Below are 13,864 nucleotides of genomic sequence, written 5' to 3'. Positions count from 1 at the left end.
CGCGTGACTGAAACGAACATGCCTGGCAAGACGTACCGTGCTCGCGCTTCTCCGCAGGTGAGCGACAGTGCACATGCGCAAGCGAATGCCACGTGGTTAAGCAGTGAGGTGAAGCGCTCGTTCAGGGCCAGGAGCGGAGTAAGGACGCATGAAGGTAGCTTTGGAGCTACCTTATGCTGAGGAAGCACCAAGGAAGCCTTCACCGAGGGCCCCTCAGTAAGGAAGCTTTCAGAGTGACATAAGGTAGCCTCACTGCAATGAAGGCTTCTTTACTGAGGTAAAGACGATTTCATTGTCTAGCCCTTATCCTTTGCTGTGCGCAGGGCAATGCAATGTGACTTAAGGTAGGCTTTGTATTCACCCCACGATGAAGGCGTTCTTAAACGCCTGGCGCATTTGTACATCCGCTTTTTTTATTCGTCATGCACCTAAGAGTTTTTGTGAACCAGGGATTCGGTATATTATTCCTGATTTAGTGCGAGGAATGTATGTCAATTACCGAGGACATCCTTTCCTTGATCATTAACCTATTTTCTTCAACTGATCGGTCGAAAAATGACGGTAGCATCTGATGCTCCTAAAATGATTTAGTTCAGTGGTGATGACAATGTATTTTCCTTTATTGTAATCGCGAATTAGTTTCGGCGACATATTCGAAACAGGAGAAGGTGCACTTAAGGTGAGTTCTAGCAAATTAGGATAAACAAAACCGTCTAAATGTTCTATGCAAACTAATGTTTCAGCAATAAATCAGCGCTAAACGACGGGACGAGTGAAGGGACACAGACAACAGCGCCGGTCTGTGTCCCTTCAGGATCAATCCTTCAATGTTTCAGGATTGTTTGAAAGCATAAGGTCTAGTATTTGAAGCGAGGGGTTGGCTGCGACACAGTTTTGGAGGCGTTGTAGTGAAGGGTCAAGTTAAAGAATGCAGTCGACATGTTGCATGGTGATGAAAGTTTGTCCCAGTGAATTTTCGGAAAGTTGAAGCCCCAAACAGATAGGTTATACGAGCGGGGAAGAGCTCAGACGCCTTCTCTATGCTAATGCGCAACTCATCTATAAAATAGTTGTTTGAATTTAGGGGACGGTAAAAGCAGCCGATCAGTATCCTGATAGAAAATACCGTGCAGGCAACCCAGACAATTTCAATGACAGAACTATTATTACGAGTAATGATGTAACGCCTTTTTTATGCCTAACAAGACACCACCCCCTCTTTTGCAAATGCGATCACACCTCTATGTGTTGCAGATATTTGTTAAGGCGGTAATTTCATTGTCAGCTACTGCGGGATACAGCAAAGCCTCGGTAAAAGAGCTAACATCCGGGTCAGCATCATTGAGATAAGTTGAAACGAGAGCCCGCTTTCACATCAGGCTACGTGTATTAGCAAATGACACTGACAAAGAAGAAACGTTACGAACTGGATTTACTGTTACATGAGAACTAGCGCGTGCGCCTTGACGTCGCGATCTATTAAACCCAGCGACAGCGTCAGCGATGCCATCATAGACGTATGTTGCAGAGCCGATTCTTACTTTGTTAACCGAAATCTTAAAGGATTTATTCTGTGTTTTCGCAAATTAAATTGGCTTCTTTCTGACCTCCGAGTTGTCTGCGAAAAATCTCGGACTGAAAAAGCTTCCCCCTTGAGCCTCGGTCCACATAACAAGATGCGCTCTTTATCTTGGGAGAAAGTTAGCTTGTCGATGACAGGCCTTCGTTTTCCGGCAATAAATCTACCAAGTCGAAGCCCGTGCTCAAATTGTTGACTTGTTATTGTAACGCCGAGCTTTTCTGAGTAAATTTTGATTATGCGCTGCTTGGTTGATGCCCAATCCTCCTTGAGACCAGCGTCTAGGCCGAAAAAATATGAGTTTCGAACGCCGCAATCTGCTTTCCGTGTCGTTAAATTTGGATGTAATGGCCGTCATTTGTTTTGAGACGACGCTGAGAGCAAAAGTCCTGGCTTCCACACTGACCGGTGAATCTATAGTTACTTGATTTCATTTTAAGCAGCCACCTGCTTTTCAGTATTGCTTTTTAGCTGTGTTAAAAGAGCGGAAATGTCCTTTTCAAGTTTGTGTACGGTATTCAAAGTCTAGGCAAACGCATCGGCTTCATGGGAGCCGGATTAGATTCGACGTCACCCGAAATCATAAGTAAAAGATGCACGACAAAAAGGGAATCGTCTGTTGCAGCAAATCAGTCAGACATGGTGGGCATGACACCATTAGCAAAACTAATTACTACTCTCAACACAAGTCGCATTGTTCAAATAATTGACCTGCAATAGGAACAAGCGTGAGTAAGCCGTCCTCCGTGCGATGTCGTGTCCAAACTGAAAGGCAGGAAGCCTTCATAAAGGCCTTTATATCCCCCGCCAGTCTGGTCAGTCGCCCTGGAAATAGATCCGTGTTGCCAGTTGAGCCAGTGGCTTTCATTCAGAATCGGCATGCGGTATGCTTGAAGAATTCTTTGCGTAAGCTTGTCGATAGGCGGTCATTCTCCCCATTCGAGAAAGGTAGCAAAGACTGCCGCGGCAATAGTGATCTGCAAAAGCAACAAGCGTGAGTAAACCATCCTTGGTGCGACGTCGGGCCCTTCGGGCAAGTGGCTACCGTATGCTTTTACAACGTCATCATGGAGTTGTTTAGCCCTGTCATTGAGGCACAGGACACTTTGTGCAATATAAACCTACCCACAACTTACGCATTTCTTACACGCAATATTTGATGTGCCTGTAGCTTGAGTAGTTCGTCGATTAGTATGGCATTGCATGCGTACCTTTCTTGAAGGTTACACACTGCCGACAACTTGTAGGCGCTGAAAAACTATATTGACATTGTGCCACTTTGCGACGTTTGTATAATTATGTGAATTTTTATGCAAGTATGGGATTACATTCACAGATCGGTTGTCGCAATCATTAGTTGGGCGCTGCCTTCTCTGTTTTAATTTTTCAAGTAGTTTCTGAGAGATTGATGAAATACCAGACACTAGGAATCTTGCGCGCTTTAAACTGTCTACTTCGCTAGACACACTATGCTCAATCTGGTGGACACATGACTTTCCCAAAGCACCATTAAGGCAAGTGGTAGCTGTGTTTCTTTTTATCAATATGAGTGTGCGCTACCGGAAGGCAGAACAACTTCCATGGTTACATCTCCATCAAGCATCTTCATATGAAGCAAAAAACTTTTAAGGTCAAGAAACTGAATCACATCTTTGCGCCGTTCAAGTGTAAACTTGAGCCCCTGGGAATCGTTAGTTAACAATTTGAGACAATCTACTATAGCGTCATTAAGACACAGATCTGATGATTTGCCAAGGAGTATTAGATCGATGAGTTATTCTAGAATCCGATTCGGAACAGTCCATATTTTTATTGCTTTATAGCTCTGTAGCTTGATTAAACCACTCTGATGGCATTGATTCTTTGTATTGGAGCTCTGGAGAAAATACACAACCAATTTTTCCTCAACAAGTCTTCCTAATACCGCTAAACCGCAGTTGTATTGATGAGTCGCCTTGATTCTGCTGTCACACAACACAACCAATTCACGAAGAACAGTTTTATGCAAACATCGTTGAGCACGGCGTCCGTCGTCCGAACTGCGGAAAATAGTCTTTGACATGGGGGGCTCTACTTTTTGTGTTGTGGACATAATGTCCACTGCTCGCCTAGTGTGTACTTGTGCATTTTGGTGCAGGTTTATCACGCCCATCAATCAGACCAGGTGGATGTCAGTGTCTAACACACAATGTCAGTGACACTGTGCCATATAATTTCTTCGCGCAATAGTCTGTCCATTGCAGAATACCGCAATTACAATAGTCACTAATCCTAATTAGTACGTAGATGGTTAGATTACTCGCAAATATAAATGAAAGGACTAAATTTAAAAAAATTAAATTATGGGGTTTTACGTGCCAAAACCACTTTCTGATTATGAGGCACGCCGTAGTGGAGGACTCCGGAAATTTTGACCACCTGGGGTTCTTTAACGTGCACCTAAATCTAAGTACACGGGTGTTTTCGCATTTCGCCCCCATCGAAATGCGGCCGCCGTGGCCGGGATTCGATCCCGCGACCTCGTGCTCAGCAGCCTAACACCATAGCCACTGAGCAACCACGGCGGGTTGAAAGGACTAACAAGAGCGCATTCATGCTTGACCAAATCTACGTAAACATATGTTACGTGCGCTGATATCAGAAGCAAAGCAAGCGTTTTGGAATCAATGTCGTTTAGGATGGTATTTTCTCAAGCAAAAGAAGGTACAACAACACTTGACATTCCATGCCCATCGAAACGTTCATCATTAGTATGTTTCAGGAGCATAGTTGGAGGCGCTGTAGAATTGCAGCAAAATTTGTTCCTCAAAGAAATAAATCTGGGGGCATATCGTCGGACAATCACTTTCGGTGATACTACTACCTTCGCGTGACGTGGAGCTCACTCCGTCCAACAGGTCATTCTGCCTTGCTCAATCAGTCAAGAAAGAAAGGGGGTTAACCGAGGCACCCGGTTTTTATGAGCCATATAATAAGAAGCCAACAAACACTGACACCAAGGACATATAGGGGAAAATACTTGTGCCTAATAAACGAAAAAAAGAAATGATGAATTACTGTAAATTGAAGTGGATGAAAAAACAACTTGCCGCATGTGGGAACCGAACTGACAACCTTCGCATTTCACGAAATGCGAAGATTGTGGGTTCGGTTGCTTTTTCATCCACTTTAATTTCCATGCATTTATCGGTTCTTTATTTCGTTTATTAAGCACAAGTAATTTCCCTTATGTTGTCCTTGGTGTCAGTGTTTGTTGGTTTCTTATTTTGTGACTAATAAAAATCGGGCCCCTCGGTTAACCCCCTTTCTTCTCAAGAATATGATGAACGATGTGCCATAGATTTCATTAATATAGGGCATAAATTCAAAGATTCGGCCGAGGTACGTTTAGAGCCCTGCATCGTGACCATATTATCCGTTAAGTGTCCGTGCTTAAGGGGAACAAAATAGTTGTGTATAATTTTTTTCTCACATTAGGTCACAACACCTACGTAGCATAAAATATAGATGATTATTGCTTCCCCATTTCTGTTACTGTATGTCATGACTTTGCGGGCATTCCTAATTAATTGAATAGTGTGACATGCGCGAGCTAATCTGATATTTATTCTGACAGACACATCTTGAGGCCATGTTTGAAAGATCGCTGGTTCCTGTATCGCAAACCGAGGGTGGAGACAAGCACAGTAATGGAAGAGGCTACTAGCGTTTGCTTAATGTGCTTCGGTATGGTCATCATAACTTATCTTATACCATTGACGATTGATCCGCCGAGCTCTAACGTACATCTCTTGCACTGCGCCGAAGCGCCTTTAGTGAGAAGTCCGCCGGTTGGGGTGGATTAGTGGCTATTGCGTTGGGCTGCAAAGCGCACGTTCGCAGGCTGAAAGCAAGGCCGCTGCGGCCGCATAATGGGGCATATGAGAAAACGTCTAACTCATATTAGGTGCGCGGCAAAGAACCCCAGGTGCAGAAAAATGAGGTCCCTTGTTACGACTTCCCCGGTAATCAGATCGTGGTTCTGACATGTAAAACCGACGAATTTTTTGTAAGGCACTCTCAGCTGACACACAATAGTTCTCGTTGAGAAACTGTATGAAGTCAACAGGTGCTTCTTCCCTTCGGCAAGAGGGGCCCGCTGACAAGGTAATCCCTCTTGCAAAAGGTAGCGTCTTCCATTGCCTTCCAGCGTGAAACCAGCTGGTTTTTTGCCACTGCATCATACTTGGGATGCTCGGGCACACTGGAATCACTGGGACGCCAGTGAGAACGCTGCAGAAGAGCTGGGTCACACTGCGCGAGACGCTGGTCTCAATGCCATGACTCTGTAGCGCACTGGTTTGTTCTGTACACGTGCTGGTTCTCGCTGCAGTTCGCTGGCTCAGACTCGAAACTGCAGTGGTAGCGCTCGTGCCACACTGGTTCCAGTACGCAAGGCGCTGCTGAATAATAAATGCTTTATATGATTTCATCGCAAGATACTAGTCTCTTGACCTAAATTGTGTGGACATAAGAGTCTATTTCCTGTCGCAGCTTGGAGTTAAGGCGCCTCAGCGGCACTCTCTATGCATGCATAAATATTCGACCCTGAAGATCACTTTCGTTTTTTTTTTCCTTTTTCCTTTCCATTGGGTGGATAGGTACATTCTTGAACAAAACAGAGCAAACGCAGAGAACGCACCATCATTTAGTAGTTTCTACTGCGAGTCATGGCCATTGTCGTAGTGTTATGGAGTTGACACAAAAAGCAGAAGTCGTTCAGACGCGTTTGAACGGAGCCCTGATTCTAAGCCTACTGTAGCTTGATATCATCGCAACCATAACAAAGCTGAGGCCATTTGTGCACTTCCACATTTCCTAGTTTACAACGATATATTAGATAAAAGGCCTTGGGGCTCAGATACATACATTTTAGTATTCGCTAGGTACCAGCGCCGAGATCGTTCCCTTCAAACGAAGGTTAGGCCAAGCGTATGCACCGAGTCTGTCTACACACTGTCGGTCCGCCTGGGCTCAGAAATCAACATATCTAACAAGAATAATTACCCCATATTTCAGCTTTCGCATCAGTAAAGAATTTTTTCGTGTGTACAGCGTCAACGCAAGAAGCGATGAGCGACGATGTGACGCGTTATAAACGTGCGTATATGTGCTGTAGACTAAGGCTGCCTGCATAAGCCTACGCTCCTCGGAAGAAGATATGGGACTAGACAGACTTGTCGATTGAAATGCTTCGTTAAACTAAGAAAACATTGCATATATCCCTTGCGCGAAGAGCAAGAAGTGGTTATCAAAATCGCCAGTAACATCCTATAGATCGTCCTGAGTCGGCGGTTAATTTAGGATTTTTTTTATATTAATATACCAATCGCAAAAGAAAATTGGTGCTGTGGCACTTGCAAGCATACTGTTGAACACGGACAACCTTTTCTTTCTGATAGAGGCGTAAGTTTTAGTTGAGGGGCGACAGCGCATCAACTATGTCTGTGCGAGACTTCTCTCTATGCATATAAAACTGCTTCTGGAGGTTGACATGGCAAATTATCCACGTCGTGCCATGTGCTGGCCTGGTGTACTGGTAAAATACCCAGCTTGAGATATGCAGCTCAGATAACTGAATCATGACTTGCCCAAACATACTTTAAATATTTTTTGCACTAAAATGCTCTCTGCTGCATTTTGTATTAAAAAAATATATACGGTTACGAGACATCGCAATTTTCATGTTGTAGAACTACTTTTCGGACCAGTGTCCAGCGCATCCCAATATTCCACGCCTGACCGGCGCCCCAGCATCCTGCGCGTGACACTGGGCTCATAATCCAGCATCACACTTCACATTGGATACTGGGATTTGCAATAGCAATGCCATGCGCTGCTTACCTTGCGATGAAGGAACAGGGAATGGTAGGCTCATCATGGGCTTATAAATATCTTCTGTGGGCACTTAGTGAAACTGAGAGGCCCGCCAAGTTAAGGCTGTCGAGTGCAGAAAGACCTAAGGCGACTGAGACACACCAAGCCTGCATGGCCAATGACTTAAGAAAAGAACCTTTTTTCTACCTGTGGTGCTATGTCATCGCACGTCCACGCTATGGTCTTTGCAGATCACCGGCAACTAAAACGTTTGGTCGACAACAGAGCTCCACGACAAAAAAAAATTAACATGAGTAACTCTGTAGGGATGCCTCAGTCCTGCTGACCACTGCAGAAGGATGAAAAATAACTGCGAGGGTTCTTGAATAAAGACTGAGATTGATGCTCTAAAGTTTTATTGATGCAAATTATTCATCGGCACTTTCAACCGTCTCTCGTATACTCTCAAGTAAGGGCAATACAATCACTTGACTCTTCCTACGAGTACGGATAACATCATTAAAGCCATCTTTTCTCACTTCCTTCACTATCACCTCAGATGTCCCAACTACACCTTGCTCGCTACAATGCAATGCCTTCTTTTTCTCGCAGTATACAAATAGGTTCTAGAGCCCTGCATCGTCATTGCAGAATGAAGTAAAGGGTGGTTAGCAATGCTTCGTGGAAAGGTAAAACTATTGGCAATGTTCTGAAATGTAACCAGTGGCTAATACATTGGAGGCGATCTTAAGAATGTTGGCAAAGTATGTATTCGAGATCAGCCTCAATAGCGAATTTTCGCAACAATAGTGCCACCGGCGTTAGCACCAGCACTAGTAACAGAGCAATGGTACGTGCATATTATGTACTGAACCATGTTGTGGATACCTAATTAGCGACTTTCACTTATTACGAATTCACAAAGTATTCAGAAACAAATTTATTAGCGCCCACCGAAAGAAATTTAGCACACAAAGCCTCGGATATGTTTTCGTTGTCCATGGAGCAATCCGCTGAGCGGGCGTTGTATACACGCAACGTATTTAGTGGAGTAGTCACAGAAGATTCTAGGACACTTCCTGCCCTTATACAAGTAAAAAAAGAAACTGTGCCGAGTTCAATTGCACAAACCTTGAAATTTTGCCGCAGAATTTTTTCTCCTTTCCACTTCCTCTCCCACTAAAGAAAAGGTGTATCCTGATTCGTTTGCCTGATGTTCGACGCATTTGTTGAGGTCGTGCAGCCAATCGTAGAACAGGTAGCCTTATTTTTGTTCGTTGCCTTTTTATGTTACGCAAACGGCGCTCGCTCATTGGTTAATTATTTGTGCTCAATTCTCCGTTGCCTATTATTTCATTCCCCGTTTTCCCGAACAACTGGTATAAAAGAAGTTGGCGCAGCAGCGTTGATCCATGTTTCGACAACGAGTTTTGGAAGTTACAAACGGTGAGTGTCTGCTTCGTTTCTTACATAATAGAAGTGTTGGGTTTGTGTGACTAATACTAAAATATTACCAAGCAAAGTCAGGTGGTGGTTATATGCTTGGTTTCATGAAGTACTTTGTGAATGCATGAAGTAGCTAAACCTCACGTTACCAGGGGCATTAGTTATGAGTGCCCGCGAGGAGTTACATTTTAGAAGGCAACAAAGCTTTTGACTCTGTTTGTGTAGCGAAATTGTTCGTGTGACGGAAGGTTCTCGAAAAGGCTGTATGCATGTTTTAAAGTGTCCTGAGAGAAGTGTATGATACATGAAGTTTAAGTTCGCTTTGGTTTGGGAGGGCGTCCAGGGTTGACATTATGGATAATGTTTATTTGCATTTGCAAATTAGCGTCTGAAGAAGTGTTGATGAACACTCTTTTTCTGATTGTATCGGGGGTAATCAGATACGCCTTTAAATATGCCCCTGGGTAATAGAAAAACTAAACAATCATTCATACTGCTACGACATCTACAACGTCTTCAATTTTCCACAGAGTGGGCGGCACGTCATAAGACGTCTACATAAAAGTTTTCATTGTGTAGTTTTATTCTGAATGATTCTTTTTGAGGTCCTATACGAAGTGTGTACGGTCTCTTTTGACTGAGTAAACTAAACTTGGCGCTGACACTGAATTTGTATGTCCATGGTGGGTATTTAGAGCGTTTGTGGGAATTTTTTTTACAACCCTATTTGTAAGATTGTTACAATTTTTCACAAGCAATATTTCCAGTCTCCTACGAATAAAACACTTAGCTCCTAGTTCTCCTTTCTTTAATTGCAATGAGGGCAAGTTACAGTAGATGTTAGGCGAACGTTTGAAGTTGTTCGGTTAAATGTGAGATCTGCAGGCTACTCCAGAATACTTATTTAGCCTTGGTTTCTAGTTTATGCCTGTGTGTGGTAAATCTCACGAGTGCTTTCGATGTGCTAAATGTGACAAATAGTTTATGATTGGTCAAAGTAGGAAACATGGTGCGCGCGAGGTAGAGGCGATGTTTACTGTGTCCAAATGGAAATATTTGTTGCAAATTAATCGTTCAAGAACTACAAAGTGTTATCCAATCGTATTTAGCCGCGTTCCCCATTTTCCACGAGCACCAAAATGTCCCACCGCATAAAAATGTCTCATGGCTATAACCTGCCACGTGACTATAACATTACATTATGGTAGATATATAGTAAAAAGCTTATTCAAGCTCTCCAAATTTTTAACGGGCGTTTAATTGACCGCATAGAATGCTTCACAATTGAACAGAAAGATTGGACTGTGGCAGCCTGTCCCTATTCAGTAGTAAAATACTTGCAGCACCACTGGAAATTGTGAAATAAGCCTTATCTAAGCACACGTTTCAATGACATCGTACAACAATGAAATGTGACACCGAGCAAAAACTTGCTGTTGGCACGCTTAAAATAAGTGGTTTAAGAACGGGCGTTAGACGTTATTTGTGCAACTTCTCGAATTAAATTGTTCTGTTGGAATAAATTTGGCTGTGATTTTGCATTAATAAATACGACTGCAATGTTCATTGTTGAAGGGGAGAAATGCAATAAAACAAGCGATAAATGAATTTTCACATAGATGAAAACTCATTTTTTCACAGGTATCATCTACCAGATCAAGCTAAAATGAACGCCAAGGCAATCCTCACCGTACTAGCTGTTTACGCTATTCTTGTAGCAGGTGCGTATATGTAGCATAGTGATAAATCATTGTCTTTCACAGTTGCCGCCTCTATTGTAAGTTGAACTGATGAGCTAACTTTGTAAAGGGTAGTATTTTTGCATCGTTTAGCCCTGAATACTGCTCCCTGCGCAATCTGAAACATGTTCCTCCTAAAACATGTCACCACATCAAAAATAGTCTTTACGACATCATTACCTCAATTGTGGCCAATGACTAGGCTTCTGGTCACGCTGCACCTGGTCACCTTTGCTAATCATCTCCGATCATAATGACCCTAGGGGTTGTGTTCACCTGGCAGTCGCTACCCAGAGCACACATCGTCCTACTACAGCACCTATATTTCAGTGAAGACATGCTTTTCTTTTTTATGACTACCTGTCTTTAGAACGGCATACTCTTGCAGTTCTGCTATAGCAAAGAAATTAATAAACCATTTTACCAACTATACTTACCGCTTTTGTTCCATGTACTCGATTCCACGTAAAATGTTCCCGAAATTTGCAGGTTTCTTGCGTTTTTATGATATGTATGAAATATTCGCTTTTCTTTATGGATCCTTGGAAGTGCTTAATCCGTCAGTGAATTTGACATGCGGTTGATTCCTAGTATCTAACGTGCAAAAGCAGATCTGGTGGTATGACACAAGCCATACTCGAGCACTGCAGTATTCTTAACCAGGTTGCAAACTCTCAGTGCATGTGCATTGTTCCACTTCACCCACACTATACCATGGCCACGGATGCCGAGAATTGAAGCCACATCATCGCGCTCAGCAGGAGAATGCCCTGGCCGGGGCGCCACAGTGGCGAGTGAAAACGGGGCATGCACGTGGGATGAATGCAGAAAAAACGCCTACTTATTTTTCACCTTTTTCTTCGTTACGGACTCCAACGACTTAATTGTTTTCCTAATAAATTTAACATCGCAACAAAGAAATTTATATCTTTCTTCCTTGACCAGGCACTTCAGCCTGTGGCGGCGAGGGCCGCTCCGAATCAGGACGGTGCGGTGGCGGCGAAGGCCGCAGCGAACAAGGAGCTGCCGAGGCCCGCCTGGACAGCGCTGCAATGTCCGGCGAATCGGCTCGCTGCGGTGGCCAATCCGGTCGGTGCGATGGCTAGCGACGCCCTCGGACACGCAGCCGCTTTCACGCAAAGCCAGCAGTATTTGGCCAACTTTTGGGTGGTGGTTTGAAGTCACTGAACGGAACGGTTTCGAAATAAATTGGCTTGGCTTTCACTATGACTTTGTTTGTTTGAATAGCCCACTGTAGCCGAAGTGCAGAGGAAGCACCACAGATGTACTACTCCAAACACGCATGAAATGGATGTCCTCATGCTTCTTACAGCGAAGCTGTTTATGCGAACCCTGTGCCTTCGTTGTCGGAGTAAGCTAAAACCATCATCATCAGTAATGGCTCGAGCGTCGTCGTCTACTTGCATAGCTGGCATAGCGCATTCGCCCCTCGGTGTTACAGGGCGAATGCGCTGGTGCCACAGCTCCCGCGTTCGTCGTCGCCGTCGCTTTCTTCCACAGCTGGCTCCATTGCCGTTCGTCGTTTCAGCGTAGAATTCCATTTCACTTCTTTAGTCGTAATAGGGAGGCCGCGTTTACGGAGGTATGAGCCATTTCTTAAGGGGTTATGAGCAATTCATTGTCATACGTGATGGATGGATGGATGAAAAACTTTATTAGGGTCCTTCAGGGCGCGCACTAGCGCGCAGCGGGCCGCTCCCGCGTCGGGACAGAGAGGCCGAGTCTCTCCGCCGCGTCGGGGGCTGGATTTAATTTTGAGACGATTTATTTTTGAACAACCGTATTTGGCAATGCAAGGCGGATGCTGCTAAGCGCGCCACCCAGCCAACTCGAGACATGAAACGCATGCGACAACGGCGAACTGCTAGCGTACCGTAATTGACGTCGTTCTCACCGTTGGAGCTGAGCTTGTGTGTAACGTCATTAAGAAACACAAAAAAGTCCATTGTCAAACCAATTGAAGCAATCGTCGAAACGATTGCATGCCCGCATCTCCAAGTGGTGGGCCTTGCGACCGATATAAGGAGCTTTGGATTAGTGGTTTCGCACATTTCATTCAGCTACACCCATGGGAAGACCACGTGGCGGAGGAGCTTGTATGCGAAAAAAACAAAGAACAGCAAGAGAGAGAGAGAGAGAGAAGGGAAGACGGAAAGGCGGGGAGGTTAACCAGACCGAGTCCAGTTTGCTACCCTACGCGTGGGGAGGGGAATGGGGAGTGAAAGAGGAAGAGAGAGAACTTAAGTGTAGGATGTCTATAGTCGGGCACTCAAGTCCGTTGCCTTCAGGTAGCAAAAAGCGCTCTAACTGCTTTCTGGGCCAATGAGCTGTGAGGCCAGGCTCCCAAGATCTTCGCTTCCGTGAATGGCCTGTCATCCAGTCTATTTAATGCACACTGGAGAGTCTCACGTTGATTATCGAAGCGAGAACAGTGGCACAGAAGGTGACTGATGGTCTCTTCACACTTGCACTTAGCGCACATTGGTGAATCCGCCATTCCAATGCGGTAGCTGTAGGAGTTGGTGAATGCTACTCCTACCCACAGCCGACACAGCAGTGTTGCGTCACGTCGTGGAAGGTTCGCTGGTAATGTAAGTTTTAGTGATGGGTCGAGGCTGTGTAAGCGACACTTAGAACAGCAAAACACACAGAAAACCTTCACGCGCAAAAAAAAAGACCGGCGGAACTCCAAAGAAAATCACTCATAACGCATCCTCAGCACGCGAAGCACGCAAAAGCGAAAAGGAAAGAAGGGTGAACGAAAACACTCACAATAGAGACCGCTTGCAAAGTTTGACTTGCATGGTGCAACACTCGATGTAACTAACGCAGTTGCGCTGCTCGATCGTCTTAACTGACTAGAAGGGGTGGCGATAGTTTTCTACCCAATGAACAGCTGTTGAAAAACGTGGTACGGATCACCAGTTATGGGCAGCCAGTGTCAGCGTAATACGCAACAGCATCAGCGTAATGCACAACCTAGCGAATGGTGGAAGCAGTTTTCAGAAGCTCATGCTGCGATTTTACGTCAACAATATTACTGCTCATCTAGAGGCCCACATGTCCAACTTCTTACCTAAATGGGACAGCGAAAGGCAGTAGGAATGCATACTTTTCTTATAGCGCGCACGGCCATGAACCATACAGTTTCGTAGAAATCGCCCTGCAAGTTAGGTGGCTCTGCGAGCATCATAATAATACTTGTACGTACTTTCTTAAGCAT

General features: G+C 44.5%; 1 long non-coding RNA gene across 1 annotated transcript; it reads left to right on the top strand.

Annotated features, from left to right (window-relative positions):
- Window positions 1-8,836: 8,836 nt before the first annotated feature.
- On the top strand, window positions 8,837-11,839 carry LOC135895856 (uncharacterized). Its single transcript, XR_010562499.2, has 3 exons — window positions 8,837-8,881; window positions 10,523-10,602; window positions 11,566-11,839. It is a non-coding gene; the product is annotated as an uncharacterized lncRNA (long non-coding RNA).
- Window positions 11,840-13,864: the final 2,025 nt, after the last annotated feature.

Source organism: Dermacentor albipictus, chromosome 2, assembly GCF_038994185.2.
Source record: "Dermacentor albipictus isolate Rhodes 1998 colony chromosome 2, USDA_Dalb.pri_finalv2, whole genome shotgun sequence".
Taxonomy (NCBI): Eukaryota; Metazoa; Arthropoda; class Arachnida; order Ixodida; family Ixodidae; genus Dermacentor; species Dermacentor albipictus.
This window is presented reverse-complemented; position numbering and strand designations above follow the sequence as displayed.